The sequence below is a fragment of the Triticum urartu genome, chromosome 2 (genome assembly GCF_003073215.2).
Source record: "Triticum urartu cultivar G1812 chromosome 2, Tu2.1, whole genome shotgun sequence".
NCBI classification, from domain to species: Eukaryota; Viridiplantae; Streptophyta; class Magnoliopsida; order Poales; family Poaceae; genus Triticum; species Triticum urartu.
In genome coordinates, this window is record NC_053023.1 from 300112338 (window position 1) to 300127263 (window position 14926).

A 14926-nucleotide genomic window follows, 5' to 3' on the forward strand; every position below is an offset into this window, starting at 1 on the left:
GCCAGTATGACCGTCGTCATAAGGAAGTGGCTTATGAAGTTGGCGACAAGGCTTACCTTCGGGTTACTCCTTTGAAGGGTACCCATCGTTTCGGTATCAAGGGCAAGTTGGCTCCTTGTTACATCAGTCCTTTTTGCATTCTCGCTAAACGAGGAGAGGTTGCCTACCAGTTAGAACTACCCCCACATCTTTCTCGAGTTCATGATGTCTTCCATGTCTCTCAACTCAGGCGTTGCTTCTCGGATCCCATCCGCGGAGTGGACCACGAAACGCTTGATCTCCAAGATAACCTTACTTATCGAGAGTACCCTGTTAGCATTCTGGATCAAGCAGAGCGCGCCACTCGACGTCATAACATCAAGTTTCTCAAGGTTCAATGGTCTCATCATTCTGAGAGAGAAGCTACTTGGGAGCGAGAAGATCGTCTTCGACTTGAGTACCCCGCTTTCTTTCTGCCAACTCCTGAATCTCGGGACGAGATCTCTTCGAGTGGGGGCGAGCTGTCACATCCCTAGTTCTGGTATGATCCTAGGCTTGCTTGTGCATCATGTTTAAATTTCAAATAAATTTGAAATGGGCGAAAGTTGCAAACCCTAGCACCAAAGAAAAATTCAAATAGGTTCAACTTTAAAATGGATTTTCAATGAACCCAAAATGCTATTCAAAAATGTTCATGCTCTTTGGATAATGTTGGGAACAACAACCAGAAGTGATGCACATTTTTGCTACACATTTTGGATTTTTGAATCAATGCATAAATATTTGATTTGGAGCTGTTTAAATTATATAAATATTTTAATGGCTCCAAAAATGTTGGGAATTGGTAAGGGCCTCTGGAATATTATATCTAGATGCCACAAATATTTTCAGCATTTATGAAAGTGTTTTAACATTTCTTTTGGATACAAAACAAATGTCAGAAATAGAAAAAGAAAACAGGAAAAGGATTTACCTGACTTACCTGGCGCCCCACCACGGCCCAGCAGTGGCCAGCCCAACTGGCCGTTGCCAGTCGTCTCCCTCGCCAGGAGGCAGCGGCGAAAGGGAGCACGGCGAGCGTGCATGCCCGCCAGGCAGCTGCTTGCTGCCTCCTCTCTCCTCGGCGCTGTCCACCCCCGAGAGCTCCACCGAGCCCCCCTGGCTCTCTCCATTCTCCCCGAGCTCCTCCCCATCCTCTGTCTCGCTCTCCCCCTCTGTCCCCGAGCAGCGGAGAGCACCGCCCGTGCGCCACCGCGACCACCGCCTTCCCCTCGCCTCTCCGACGTGCCCACGAGGTCCGCCTCGTCGCCCTAGTCCTCTCCGCCGGGCCACGCGGCGCCGGACGCCTCGAAGCATCGTCCCCGACCCCTTCATCCTCCTCGGGTCGCCGGAGATCCGCCTCGCCGCCCCGCTCGCTCCGACGCCTCCGGCCTCACCGACCTGCTCGTCCGACTCGCCGTGAGCCACTGACCCGAAACCCCCCTCCGCTCCGTTTGCACGTTGTAGCCGCACTCCGCCGGAGACCGAACCGCGCCGCCGCCCGAGCTTCTCGCCGCCATGGCCACAGCCGTCGTAGCTCCCAACCGAGCACACCCACGTGCTCACCGCGCCGCGTAGGTGCCGTAGGAGCTAAGCACGCCACTCCACGGCCACCGCAGCCCCGTTCCCGAGTGCGCCCGAACTCCGGCGTCGCTCCGCTCATCGGTGCCGTCAACTCCGGCCACCCCAGCCCCTCTCGTGTGCTTCCCTGGATGCGGCGCACGCCCAGCTCCACGCAGAGCCCCTCCGCCGTCCTTTTGGTCGCCTGAGGGCGAAACCCGAGCCTCCGCCGTGCGTGCTGTCGCCGGCGACGAGCCGCCGGCCTGTTGGGCCTGTTGACAGGGGTTTGACTACCCTGGGCATTGCATGTGGGCCAGCCCCATCTAATTACCTAGTTTAGGTTAACTAAATAGGATTAGCCCTGTGACCACTAACATGCGCGGGCCCCACCGTCCAGGTTTGACCTGGACCGAGCCGTTGACGTGCTGACGCCTCTATGATGTCACGCTGATGCAGTAATTGATTTCTGGATTTTAAATAATTCAGAGAATTCCAGAAAATAGTTAAAACTTCTAAAAATCATAGAAATTAAACCGTAGCTCAGAATGAAATAATTTATATATGAAAAATCATGAGAAAAATGCAAGGAATCCATTTATGCTAGTTTCATGCATGAAAAACCAACTTATACTTGCTGTATAAGTGAAAACGTAATAATGGCATGTTATATACTTAATTTGGGGTTTGCATATGAACCCTTGGTTCATATGGACTTCAACCAAATTGATGCTAGATGCATTAGGGCAAATCATAGCATCTTTGAAAGGTCATCTTCATGCATCATATTGTTGCATATGGTTGTTTATTGATTGCCGGCATCGTCCCCTCTCGATAGGTTCTACTCCGGAAGGTGTCCCGAGTACCTGTCTAAGGAGCAGTGTTTCTTCGTGGATCTATCAGGCAAGCAAACCCCCTTGAGCATCTCGATAAATCCCACTCTCTCTCTCCTGCTCCTTTTACTGCATTAGGACAACAACGATTCAAACTGCCACTTTCTGCTGCGGTAGCTGTACCCATTCCTCTGCATGACCTGTCATTGCCACAGTAAATAGTTGAAACCCACTAGCATGAGTAGGAGTTGCTTGAGCCTTGATGTGCCTGCTCATCCATGCTTGTTTTTCTTTATGCCAGCTATGCTTAGAGTTGTGTCAGGTCTGATTCATCGGGAATGAATCGGAGTGGTGAACATGTCCTACCGGTAAAGGCTAAGTGTGTGAACACGTTTTGGTAAAGGTAGCGATGAGAGGCCATGTAGGAGTACATGGTGGGTTGTCTCATTGGAACCGTCCTTAAGCACTGAGTTCTGTGTATGTTATCCAAGTCCAGTTACTACCACACATTGGGTTCCGGTTATCCGGCCCCTCTCGGCTTATTAATCCGCTTGATCTCTGTCCAGTAGTTGCAACTAGTTTCTGGCGTTTGTAGGTAGTGCTACTTGTCTACCAGGTGGTGCCCGACGGGGCGGGCTTGGGACAGACTAGGCACTGTGGCACGGTGTACCAAGTGGCACCCGGATGGTGGCTGGGAACCCCTGGCACACATCGTTGTGCGCGTGAGTGACACCCCGGCCAGATCTCCTTGCGATGGAACCCGAATAGGCGATAAACCTGACGAGAGACTTGTGTGGTTAGTCAGGTCGTGGCCGACTCCCTCGCCCGGCTTCCGCTTGAAGGTTGCCGCAGGTTACATGACGTGTACAGGGCTATAAGTGGCGGGAGCGTGTGTGAAGAAGTACACCCCTGCAGGGTCAATATCATCTATTTGAATAGCCGTTTTCCTCGGATATGGAAACTTGGAGGACTTATGTAGTACATAGACAACTTGAAGTGGATACTCTAAAATCCGCAAGATAAGCGTGAGTGCTATGGATGGCCTTCTCGTAGGAAGACGGGAACGGATCCATAGTGGAGTATTGATATGGTGAACATGTGGAGTCGTGTGCGTCTTCTTACCTCAAAGAAGTTTCTGATACTCGTAGTATAGGTTAGCCACTAAGTCAAAGCTGGCTTGCTGCTGTTAAACTCCACCACCCCCTTTGTTGATAATGTTGCATATGTAGATAGTTCTGATGTAAGACTTGCTGAGTACCTTTGTACTCACGTTTTGCTTATTTATGTTTTGCAGTTGGTTACACTAGTGGCTTCGACGAGTAGCTTGTATCCCAGCTACGATCTTGTACCCTTGGGAGGGTCGTGTTTAGTCAGGCTTCTTAGTCTTTTCCTTTTGTAGTTGTCTGTACTCAGACATGTAATGCTTCCGTTGCTTGTATGCTCTGAATGATGGGTCATGAGACCCCTGTTTGTATTGAATTGCTATGTGGCTCTTCTGGGCCTTTATCTATATGAGTTTGAGTTATGTTGTGATGCCATGTTGTACAACACATACTTGCATGTTATGCGTACATGTAACGTGTATTGCTATGTGTGGGATCCGACAACCTAGTTGTTTACCTCTGGTAGCCTCTCTTATGGGGAAATGTAGTCTTGTGCTTCCATGTGCCATAGTAGTCCGCTACAGCCCGGTTCACCGGAGTCCTGCTAGCCCAGCACTACTGCTTCGGAACACTTGACTGGCCGGCATGTGATTCACTTCGTTCCTGTGTCTGTCCCTTCGGGGAAATGTCACGCGGTGACATCCGGAGTCCTGCTAGCCTGCTACAGCCCGGGTTCCCGGAGTCCTGTTAGCCCAGTGCTACAGCCCGGATTCATACGCTGTTGACCGACATGCTCGAGGTTGATTCATGTATGCCTGTCCCTGTAAGTTAGTGCTACTTTGGGTTCACGACTAGTCATGTCGGCCCGGGTTCTCTGTCATATGGATGCTAGCGACACTATCATATACGTGAGCCAAAAGGCGCAAACGGTCCCGGGCCAGGTAAGGTGGCACCCGTGGGAATACCGTGCGTGAGGCCGCAAAGTGATATGAAGTGTTACATGCTAGATCGGTGTGACTTAGGATCGGGGTCCCGACATTTGATGTCTACTACACAACCTCTTCCTATAGACGTTGTTGGGCCTCCAGTGCAAAGGTTTGTAAGACATAGAAAAATTCCCTTCAAGTGATGACCTAAGTTTATCAATCCGTAGGAGCGTAGGATGAAGATGGTCTCTCTCAAGCAAACTGCAACCCAAATAACAAAGAGTCTCTTGGTCCCCAACACACCCAATACAATGTAAATTGTATAGGTGCACTAGTTCGGAAGAGATGGAGATACAAGTGTATATGATAGTAGATAAATGATTTTTTAATCTGAAAATATAAAACAGCAAGGACTAATGATAAAAAGTGAGCAGTAAACGCTATTGCAATGATAGGAAATAAGGCCTAGGTTCATACTTCACTAGTGCAAGTTCCCTCAACAATTAACATAACTGGATCACATAACTATCCCTCAAAATGCAAACAAAGAGTCACTCCAAAGCCACTAATAGCGGAGAAGAACGAAGAGATTATGGGTAGGGTACCAAAAACCTCAAAGTTATTCGTTTCCAATCAATCCGTTGGCTATTCCTATAAGTGTCACAAACAGCTCTAGTTCGTACTAGAATAACACCTTAAGACACAAATCAATCAAAACCCTAATGTCACCTAGATATCCCAATGTCACCTCAAGTATCCGTGGGTATGATTATACGATATGCATCACACAATCTCAGATTCATCTATTCAACCAACACATAGAACCTCAAAGAGTGCCCCAAAGTTTGTACCGGAGAATCACGACGAAAACGTGTGCCAACCCCTATGCATAGGTTCATGGGAGGAACCCGCTAGTTCGTAACCAAAACATACATCAAGTGAATCACGTGATATCCCATTGTCACCACATATATCCACGGCAAGACATACATCAAGTGTTCTCAAATCTTTAAAGACTCAGTCCGATAAGATAACTCCAAAGGGGAAACTCAATTCATTACAAGAGAGTAGAGGGGGGAAGAAATATCATAGGATCCAAATATAATAGCAAAGCTCGCAATACATCAAGATCGTATCACCTCAAGAACACGAGAGAGAGAGAGAGATCAAACACATAGCTACTGGTACATACCCTCAGCCCCGAGGAAGAACTACTCCCTCCTCGTCATGGAGAGCACTGGGATGATGAAGATGGCCACCGAAGAGAGATTGCCCCCTCCGGCAGGGTGCCGGACCGGGTCTAGATTGGCTTTCGGTGGCTACGGAGGCTTTTGGCGGCGGAACTCCCGATCTATTGTCGCCACGGGTGTTTTTAGGGTATATGGAGATATATAGGAGGAAGAAGTATGTCAGGGGGGCTCACGAGGGTGGAGGGCGCGCGCCCTCCTACCTCGTGGCCTCCTCCAAGCTTCCCATACGTGCACTTCAAGTCTTCTGGGCTTCTTTCCTTCCAAAAATGAGTTCTGTGAAGTTTCAGGTCAATTGGACTCCATTTGATTTTCATTTTCTTCGAAACCCTAAAACAAGGTAAAAACATAAACTGACACTGGGCTCTGGGTTAGTAGGTTAGTCCCAAAAATCATATAAAATAGCATATAAATGCATATAAACATCCAGGTTGATAATATAATAGCATGGAACAATCAAAAATTATAGATACGTTGGAGACGTATCATCCGCCTCCGCCCTCTCCTTACGTGCGGCTTCCCGCTCCTAACGAGCTCCCCGTGCGTTTCGTTCCTGCGCATCTCGGAGTTCGGCTGCAGGGTGGATTTACCGGGTGGTGGTGGAGGTCTCCACCGACCCAATGACAGAGGCGGCGGCCGACTTGTCAAGAGAGAGCGGGGCCCTAAGTCGAGAAAAATAAAGAAGAGAAGAAGCTCAGATAGAATCGACAAGAAAGTAAAGCACAAGAAAATGATACTTACACTGACACCATAGTAGGCATCTTCGGAAGCTTTTGGAACTTGGTCACCTTCACGGCGGCCTCCTTCCGCTTGGTCGCGGCGGTCGGGTTCTTGGTCTTCTTCGGCGCGCTGCCAAACAAGACGGCGCCTTGTTTGCGCTTACGCGCGCCGCCATGTGTAGCCGGCTCGGCGGAAGGGCCCATATCCGCCCTGCCGGCGCCTCGCGCATGACACGGCTCATCCTCATTCTCATCATCGTCAGGCCATGTCTCGAGGCCTCCTACGTCTTCGGAGCCACCTGGTCCATCACCGCCGCCTATGGCGTCCTCCTCCAGGGCGGCCGCTCCCATGTTGGGGTCATCCACATCGCTCACCTCCCGGTCCGGCAGGTAGTCTCCACCCGACCCTACGAGGTACTAAAAAGAAATGAGTTGAGAAACTTATAGGCGGCGACGAGTTGGCGTGGGAGTATGGCCGCTTGCTGATGCCAAGACCCTTCCGACAGCTTGAAGTTGGAGATCTCGTTCACCACACGGGCAACCTCGGCAGTTGGCATGTCCCTAGTGCACATCCGGCTCGGGTCACGGTGCCCGCTCATCTGGCAGATCAGATGAGGCCGGATACGTCCATTTTGCATTATGCTTTTATATCAATATTTATTGCATTACGGGCTGTTATTTCACATTATGTCACAATACTTATGGCTATTCTCTCTTATTTTACAAGGTTTACATAAGGAGGGAGAATGCCGACAGCTGGAATTCTGGGCTGGAAAAGGAGCAAATATTAGATACCTATTCTGCACTACTCCAAAAGTCCTGAAACTCCACGGAACACCTTATAATAAATAATGAAAAATCCTCGCCAAAGATGAAGACTAGGGGGCCCACACCCTTCTCACGAGGGTGGGGGGCGCCCCCCTAGAGTGCACCCCCTGCCTTGTGGGCCCCCTGGTGGCTCTCCGATGACCATCTTCTCCTATATGAAGTCTTTCGTCAAAAAAATAAGAAGCAACCTTTTCGGGACAAACTCCGCCGCCACGAGGCGGAACCTGGCGGATCCAATCTAGAGCTCCGGCAGAGCTGTTCTGCCGGGGAAACTTCCCTCCCGGAAGGGGGAAATCATCGCCATCGTCATGACCAACGCTCCTCTCATCGGGAGAGGGCAATCTCCACACCATCTTCATCAGCACCATCTCATCTCAAACCCTAGTTCATCTCTTGTATCCAATTCTTGTTCCAAGTCCGGGATTGGTGCTAGTAGGTTGCTAGTAGTGTTATTACTCCTTGTAGTTGATGCTAGTTGGTTTAATTAGTGGAAGATCATATGTTCAGATCCTTTATGCATATTATTACCCCTCTGATTATGAACATGAATATGCTTTGTGAGTAGTTATGTTTGTTCCTGAGACAAGGGAGAATTCTTGCTATTAGTAGTCATGTGAATTTGGTATTCGTCGATATTTTGATGAGATGTATGTTGTCTAGCCTCTAGTGGTGTTATGTGAACGTCGACTACATAACACTTCACCATTATTTGGGCCTAGAGGAAGGCATTGGGAAGTAATAAGTATATGATGTGTTGCTAGAGTGACAGAAGCTTAAACCCTAGTTTATGCGTTGCTTCGTAAGGGGCTGATTTGGATCCATATGTTTCATGCTATGGTTAGGTTTACCTTAATACTTTTGTTGTAGTTGCGGATGCTTGCAATAGAGGTTATCATAAGTGGGAGTGCTTGTTCAAAGTAAGAACACACCCAGCACCGGTCCACCCACATGTCCAAATTATCAAAGTATCCGAACGCGAATCATATGAACCGTGATGAAAAACTAGCTTGACGATATTCCCATGTGTTCCTCGGGAGCGCTTTTCCTTATATAAGAGTTTGGTCCCGGCTGTCCTTTGCTACAAAGGATTGGGCCACCTGCTGCACTTTATTACTTTGTACTTGTTGCTCGTTACAAATTATCTTATCACAAAAACTATCTGTTACCACTTATTTCAGTACTTGCAGAAAATACCTTGTTGAAAACCGCTTATCATTTCCTTCTGCTCCTCGTTGGGTTCGACACTCTTACTTATCGAAAGGACCTGATAGATCCCCTATACTTGTGGGTCATCAAGACTCTTTTCTGGCGCCGTTGCCGGGGAGTGAAGCGCCTTTGGTAGGTGGAATTTGGTAAGGAAAAATTTATATAGTGTGCTGAAATTTACTGTCACTTGTTACTATGGAAAGTAATCCTCTGAGGGGCTTGTTCGGGGTATCTTCACCCCGACCAGTAGAGCAAAGAGTTGCTCCTCAACCTACTGAACCTATTGAAAATGAAATTCCTTATGAGTATCCTTCGGTATGATAGAAAAACTGCTAGCTAATCCTTTTACAGGAGATGGAACAAAGCATCCTGATGAACACCTAATATATGTGGATGAAGTTTGTGGATTATTTAAGCTTGCAGGTATACCCGATGATGTTGCTAAGAAGAAGGTCTTCCCTTTATCTTTGAAGGGAGATGCATTGACATGGTATAGGCTATGTGATGATACGAGATCATGGAACTATAGAAGATTGAAATTGGAATTTCATCAAAAGTATTACCCTATGCATCTTGTTCATCGTGACCGCAATTATATATATAATTTTTGGCCTCGCGAAGGAGAAAGCATCGCTCAAGCTTGGGGGAGGCTTAAATCAATGTTATATTCATGCCCCAATCATGAGCTCCCAAGAGAAACAATTCTTCAAAATTTTATGCTCGGCTTTCTGAAAATAATCGCACCATGCTCGATACTTCTTGTGCTGGCTCTTTTATGATGAAGACTATTGGATTTAGATGGGATTTATTGGATAGAATTAAACGCAACTCTGAAGATTGGGATCTCGACAAAGGTAAGGAGTCAGGTATGACACCTAAGTTTGATTGTGTTAAATCTTTTATGGATACCGATATTTTCCGTAAGTTTAGCACTAAATATGGACTTGATTCTGAGATAGTAGCTTCTTTCTGTGAATCTTTTGCTACTTATGTTGATCTCCCTAAGGAGAAGTGGTTTAAATATCATCCTCCCATAGAAGTAAAAGTAGCTGCACCTATTAAAGTTGAAGAAAAGACTATCACTTATAATGATCCTATTGTTCCTACTTGTTATGTTGAGAAACCACCTTTCCCTGTTAGGATAAAGGATCATGCTAAAGCTTCAACTGTGGTTCGTAAAAGCAATATTAAAACATATACACCTCCTGAGCAAGTTAAAGTTGAACCTAATATTGCTATTGTTAAAGATCTCTTGTCTGATAATATTGATGGGCATGTTATTCAGTTCTGCGGTGAAACTGCTAGAATTGCTAAACCTTGTGCTAAAGATAAAAATAGACCTGTGGTAGGCAGCCTGTTATTTCTGTTAAAATAGGAGATCATTGTTATCATGGCTTATGTGATATGGGTGCTAGTGCTAGTGCAATACCTATTGACTTATACAAAGAAATTATGCATGACATTGCACCTGTTGAGTTAGAAGAAATTGATGTTACTATTAAACTTGCTAATAGAGATACTATTTCACCAATGGGAATTGTTAGAGATGTTGAAGTCTTGTGTGGGAAAACTAAATATCCTGCTGATTTTCTTGTTCTTGGTTCCCCACAAGATAGCTTTTGTCCCATTATATTTGGTAGACCCTTCTTAAACTGTTAATGCTACCATAGATTGCACAAGGGATGTTGTTACTGTCGGCTTAGATGATATGACTCATGAGTTTAATTTCTCTAAATTTAGTAAACAACACCGTGAAGAAGAATTGCCTAGTAAGGATGAAATTATTGGTCTTGCTTCTATTGTCGTACCTCCTAGTGATCCTTTAGAACAATATTTGCTAGACCATGAGAATGATATGTTTATGAATGAAAGAAGGGAAATAGATGAAGTATTCTTTAAACAGGAACCTATTCTGAAACACAATTTGCCTGTTGAAATCCTAGGGGATCCCTCCACCTAAGGGTGATCCCGTGTTTGAGCTTAAACCGTTGCCTGATAATCTTAAATATGCTTATCTTGATGAAAAGAAGATATATCCTGTTATTATTAGTGCTAACCTTTCAGAGCATGAAGAAGAAAGATTATTGAAAACTCTGAAGAAGCACCGTGCTGCTATTGGATATACTCTTGATGATCTTAAGGGCATTAGTCCCACTCTATGTCAACATAAAATAAATTTGGAAGCAGATGCCAAACCAGTTCGTGATCCTCAACGACGTCTGAATCCTAAAATGAAAGAAGTGGTAAGAAAAGAAATACTAAAGCTTCTGGAGGCAGGTATAATTTATCCCGTTGCTGATAGTCAGTGGGTAAGTCATGTTCATTGTGTCCCTAAGAAGGGAGGTATTACTGTTGTTCCTAATGATAAAGATGAATTGATTCCACAAAGAATTATTACAGGTTATAGGATGGTAATTGATTTCCGCAAATTAAATAAGGCTACTAAGAAAGATCATTACCCCTTACCTTTTATCGATCAAATGCTAGAAAGATTATGCAAACATACACATTACTGCTTTCTAGATGGTTATTCTGGTTTCTCTCAAATACCTGTGTCGGCTAAAGATCAATCAAAGACTACTTTTACATGCCCTTTTGGTACTTTTGCTTATAGACGTATGCCTTTTGGTTTATGTAATGCACCTGCTACCTTTCAAAGATGCATGATGGCTATATTCTCTGACTTTTGTGAAAAGATTTGTGAGGTTTTCATGGACGACTTTTCCGTCTATGGATCTTCTTTTGATGATTGCTTGAGCAATCTTGATCGAGTTTTGCAGAGATGTGAAGAAACTAATCTTGTCTTGAATTGGGAAAAGTGCCACTTTATGGTTAATGAAGGTATTGTCTTGGGGCATAAAGTTTCTGAAAGAGGTATTGAAGTTGATAAAGCCAAGGTTGATGCTATTGAAAAGATGCCATGTCCCAAGGACATCAAAGGTATAAGAAGTTTCCTTGGTCACGCCGGATTTTATAGGAGGTTCATTAAGGACTTCTCAAAAATTTCTCGGCCTCTGACTAATTTATTACAAAAAGATATACCATTTGTCTTTGATGATGATTGTGTAGAAGCATTTGAAATACTTAAGAAAGCATTAGTCTCTTGCACCTATTGTTCAGCCACCTGATTGGAATTTACCCTTTGAAATTATGTGTGATGCTAGCGATTATGCTGTAGGTGCTGTTCTAGGGCAAAGAGTTGATAAGAAATTAAATGTTATCCATTATGCTAGTAAGACTCTAGACAATGCTCAAAGAAATTATGCTACTACTGAAAAAGAACTTTTAGCAGTTGTATTTGCTTGTGATAAGTTCAGACCTTATATTGTTGATTCTAAAGTAACTATCCACACTGATCATGCTGCTATTAAATATCTTATGGAGAAGAAAGATGCTAAACCTAGACTTATTAGATGGGTTCTCTTGCTACAAGAATTTGATTTGCATATTGTTGATAGAAAAGGAGCTGAGAACCCCGTTGCAGACAACTTATCTAGGTTAGAGAATGTTCTTGATGACCCACTACCTATTGATGATAGCTTTCCTGATGAACAATTAAATGTCATAAGTACTTCTCGTAGTACCCTGGTATGCTGATTATGCTAATTTATTGTTGCTAAATTCATACCACCTAGCTTCATGAACAATTAAATGTCATAAGTACTTCTCGTAGTACCCCTTCGTATGTTGGTTATGCTAATTACATTGTTGCTAAATTCATACCACCTAGCTTCACATACCAACAAAAGAAAAAGTTCTTCTATGATTTGAGAAATACTTTTGGGAATGACCCACACCTTTTAAAAAGGAGTGGATGGTGTTATTAGACGTTGTGTACCTGAGCATGAACAGGAACAGATCCTACGCAAGTGCCACTCCGAAACTTATGGAGGACACCACGCGGGAGATAGAACTGCACATAAGGTATTGCAATCCGGTTTTTATTGGCCTACTCTCTTCAAGGATGCCCATAAGTTTGTCCTATCTTGTGATGAATGTCAAAGAATTGGTAATATTAGTAGACGTCAAGAAATGCCTATGAATTATTCACTTGTTATTGAACCGTTTGATGTTTGGGGCTTTGATTATATGGGACCTTTTCCTGCCTCTAATGGATATACACATATTTTAGTTGCTGTTGATTACGTTACTAAGTGGGTAGAAGCTATTCCAACTAGTAGTGTTGATCATAACACTTCTATTAAAATGCTTAAAGAAGTTATTTTTCCGAGGTTTGGAGTCCCTAGATATTTAATGACTGATGGTGGTTCACATTTTACTCATGGTGCTTTCCATAAAATGCTTGCTAAATATGACGTCAATCATAGAATTGCATCTCCGTATCACCCACAGTCTAGTGGTCAAGTAGAATTGAGTAATAGAGAACTCGAATTAATTTTGCAAAAGACTATCAATAGGTCTAGAAAGAATTGGTCCAAGAAACTTGATGATGCATTATGGGCCTATAGAACTGCATATAAAAATCCTATGGGTATGTCTCCGTATAAAATGGTATATGGAAAAGCATGCCACTTACCTCTCGAACTAGAACATAAGGCATATTGGGCTATTAAAGATCTCTACTATGATTTCAAACTTGCCGGTGAAAAGAGGTTATTTGATATTAGCTCACTTTTGAATGGAGAACCCAAGCTTATGAAAATGCCAAGTTGTTTAAAGAAAAGGTTAAAAGATGGCATGACAAAAGGATACAAAAGTGTGATTTTAATGTAGGTGATTATGTATTGCTATACAACTCTCGTTTAAGATTTTTTGCAGGAAAACTTCTCTCTAAATGGGAAGGCCCCTATGTTATCGAGGAGGTCTATCATTTCGGTGCCATAAAAATCAACAACTTCGAAGGCACAAATCCGAAGGTGGTAAATGGTCAGAGAATTAAACATTATATCTCAGGTAATCCCATAAATATTGAAACCAATATTATTGAAACCGTAACCCCGGAGGAATACATAAGGGACACTTTCCAGAACATTTCAAACTCCGAAAAAGGAATAGGTATGTGGTACGGCAAGTAACCGACTCCAAAACAATTTTTAAGGCAATATTTCTCCGTTTTGGAATATTTAGAAAAATAGAAAATTAAGTAGTAGTCTGGGAAGGACACAAGGGCCCCACGAGGGTGGAGGGCGCGCCCTACCCCCTGGGTGCGCCCCCTACCTCGTGAGCACCTCGTGTGCCTTCCGGACTCCGTTTTCTTGCACGATACGTATTTTGGTCGGTAAAAATTCACTATATATTCTCCTGAAGGTTTTGACTCCCGTATCACGCAATTATCCTCTGTTTTTGTTTCAAGCTGTCCGCTGCAGATTAGATCAACATGTCTTCCCAGGATTCAGAAGGAGAAAGCTATGTGGATGATTACTTAGCTAATCCTAAGGTCCTATGGAGATGTGGAGCACGATGGTTGGACCACGGAGGAAGAAGAGGACTACGATAGATCCCCTATACTTGTGGGTCATCAGAAACTTGAGGGCTGGTTTTAGTTGTATGGACTGCTCATCCGGTGTGCCCTGAGAACGAGATATGTGCAGCTCCTATCGGGATTTGTCGGCACATTCGGGCGGCTTTGCTGGTCTTGTTTTACCATTGTCGAGATGTCTTGTAATCGGGATTCCGAGACTGAGCTGGTTTTTCCGGGAGAAGGAATATCCTTCGTTGACTGTGAGAGCTTGTGATGGGCTAAGTTGGGACACCCCTGCAGGGTATAAACTTTAGAAAGCCGTGCCCGTGGTTATATGGCAGATGGGAATTTGTTAATGTCCGGTTGTAGAGAACCTGCAAGGCAGCATTCTCTTGGGAGACGGACTACAATGGTTTCACAACCCATCTGGTGCCGTCCACGAAGTTGCACAGCCACATACAGTATGCATGGTCGGTGCTGGAAGTTGTTTTTCACACGGCCCCATGCTCCGGAGTTAATGGCAGGTCATTGTGGTAGAAGTACATAAGAGGAGGGTGAAAGAAGGAAGACAAGGGTATTTGTGTCTCAAATTTAACATAATGGCATATAGAGAAGGATGAAAGAATTGTAATGGCATTTTCCAAATGTGCAGAATTGTAATGGCATATTTCCAACTCGTGAAAGTTATAGTGGCATAGATCCAATTAACCCTAAAAAAATACTAACATGTCAAAACAACATTAGGAAGCAATGTTTAGAGCAAGCAAACAACATGCTACAGGAACATATCATGGCAAATAAAGGCATGGAATGATTCTACTAAAAGCATAGAACAAAACTCCCTTACTGAACATGAGCCAAAAAGGCACAGAAGATATGATGGTACCCATGTAAACATAGCAAGTTTTATTAACAGTTTCAGACTTAGAAGAAAAACAGAGCATGGCATAAACAGATTCATGATAGCAACTTTGCAAGCTCATGTCACTCACCACAAAGTATTACATGACAACATAAGCATACCAACGGCAAGATGACATGTTCATGAAGCTAAGAATGGCAAGAGC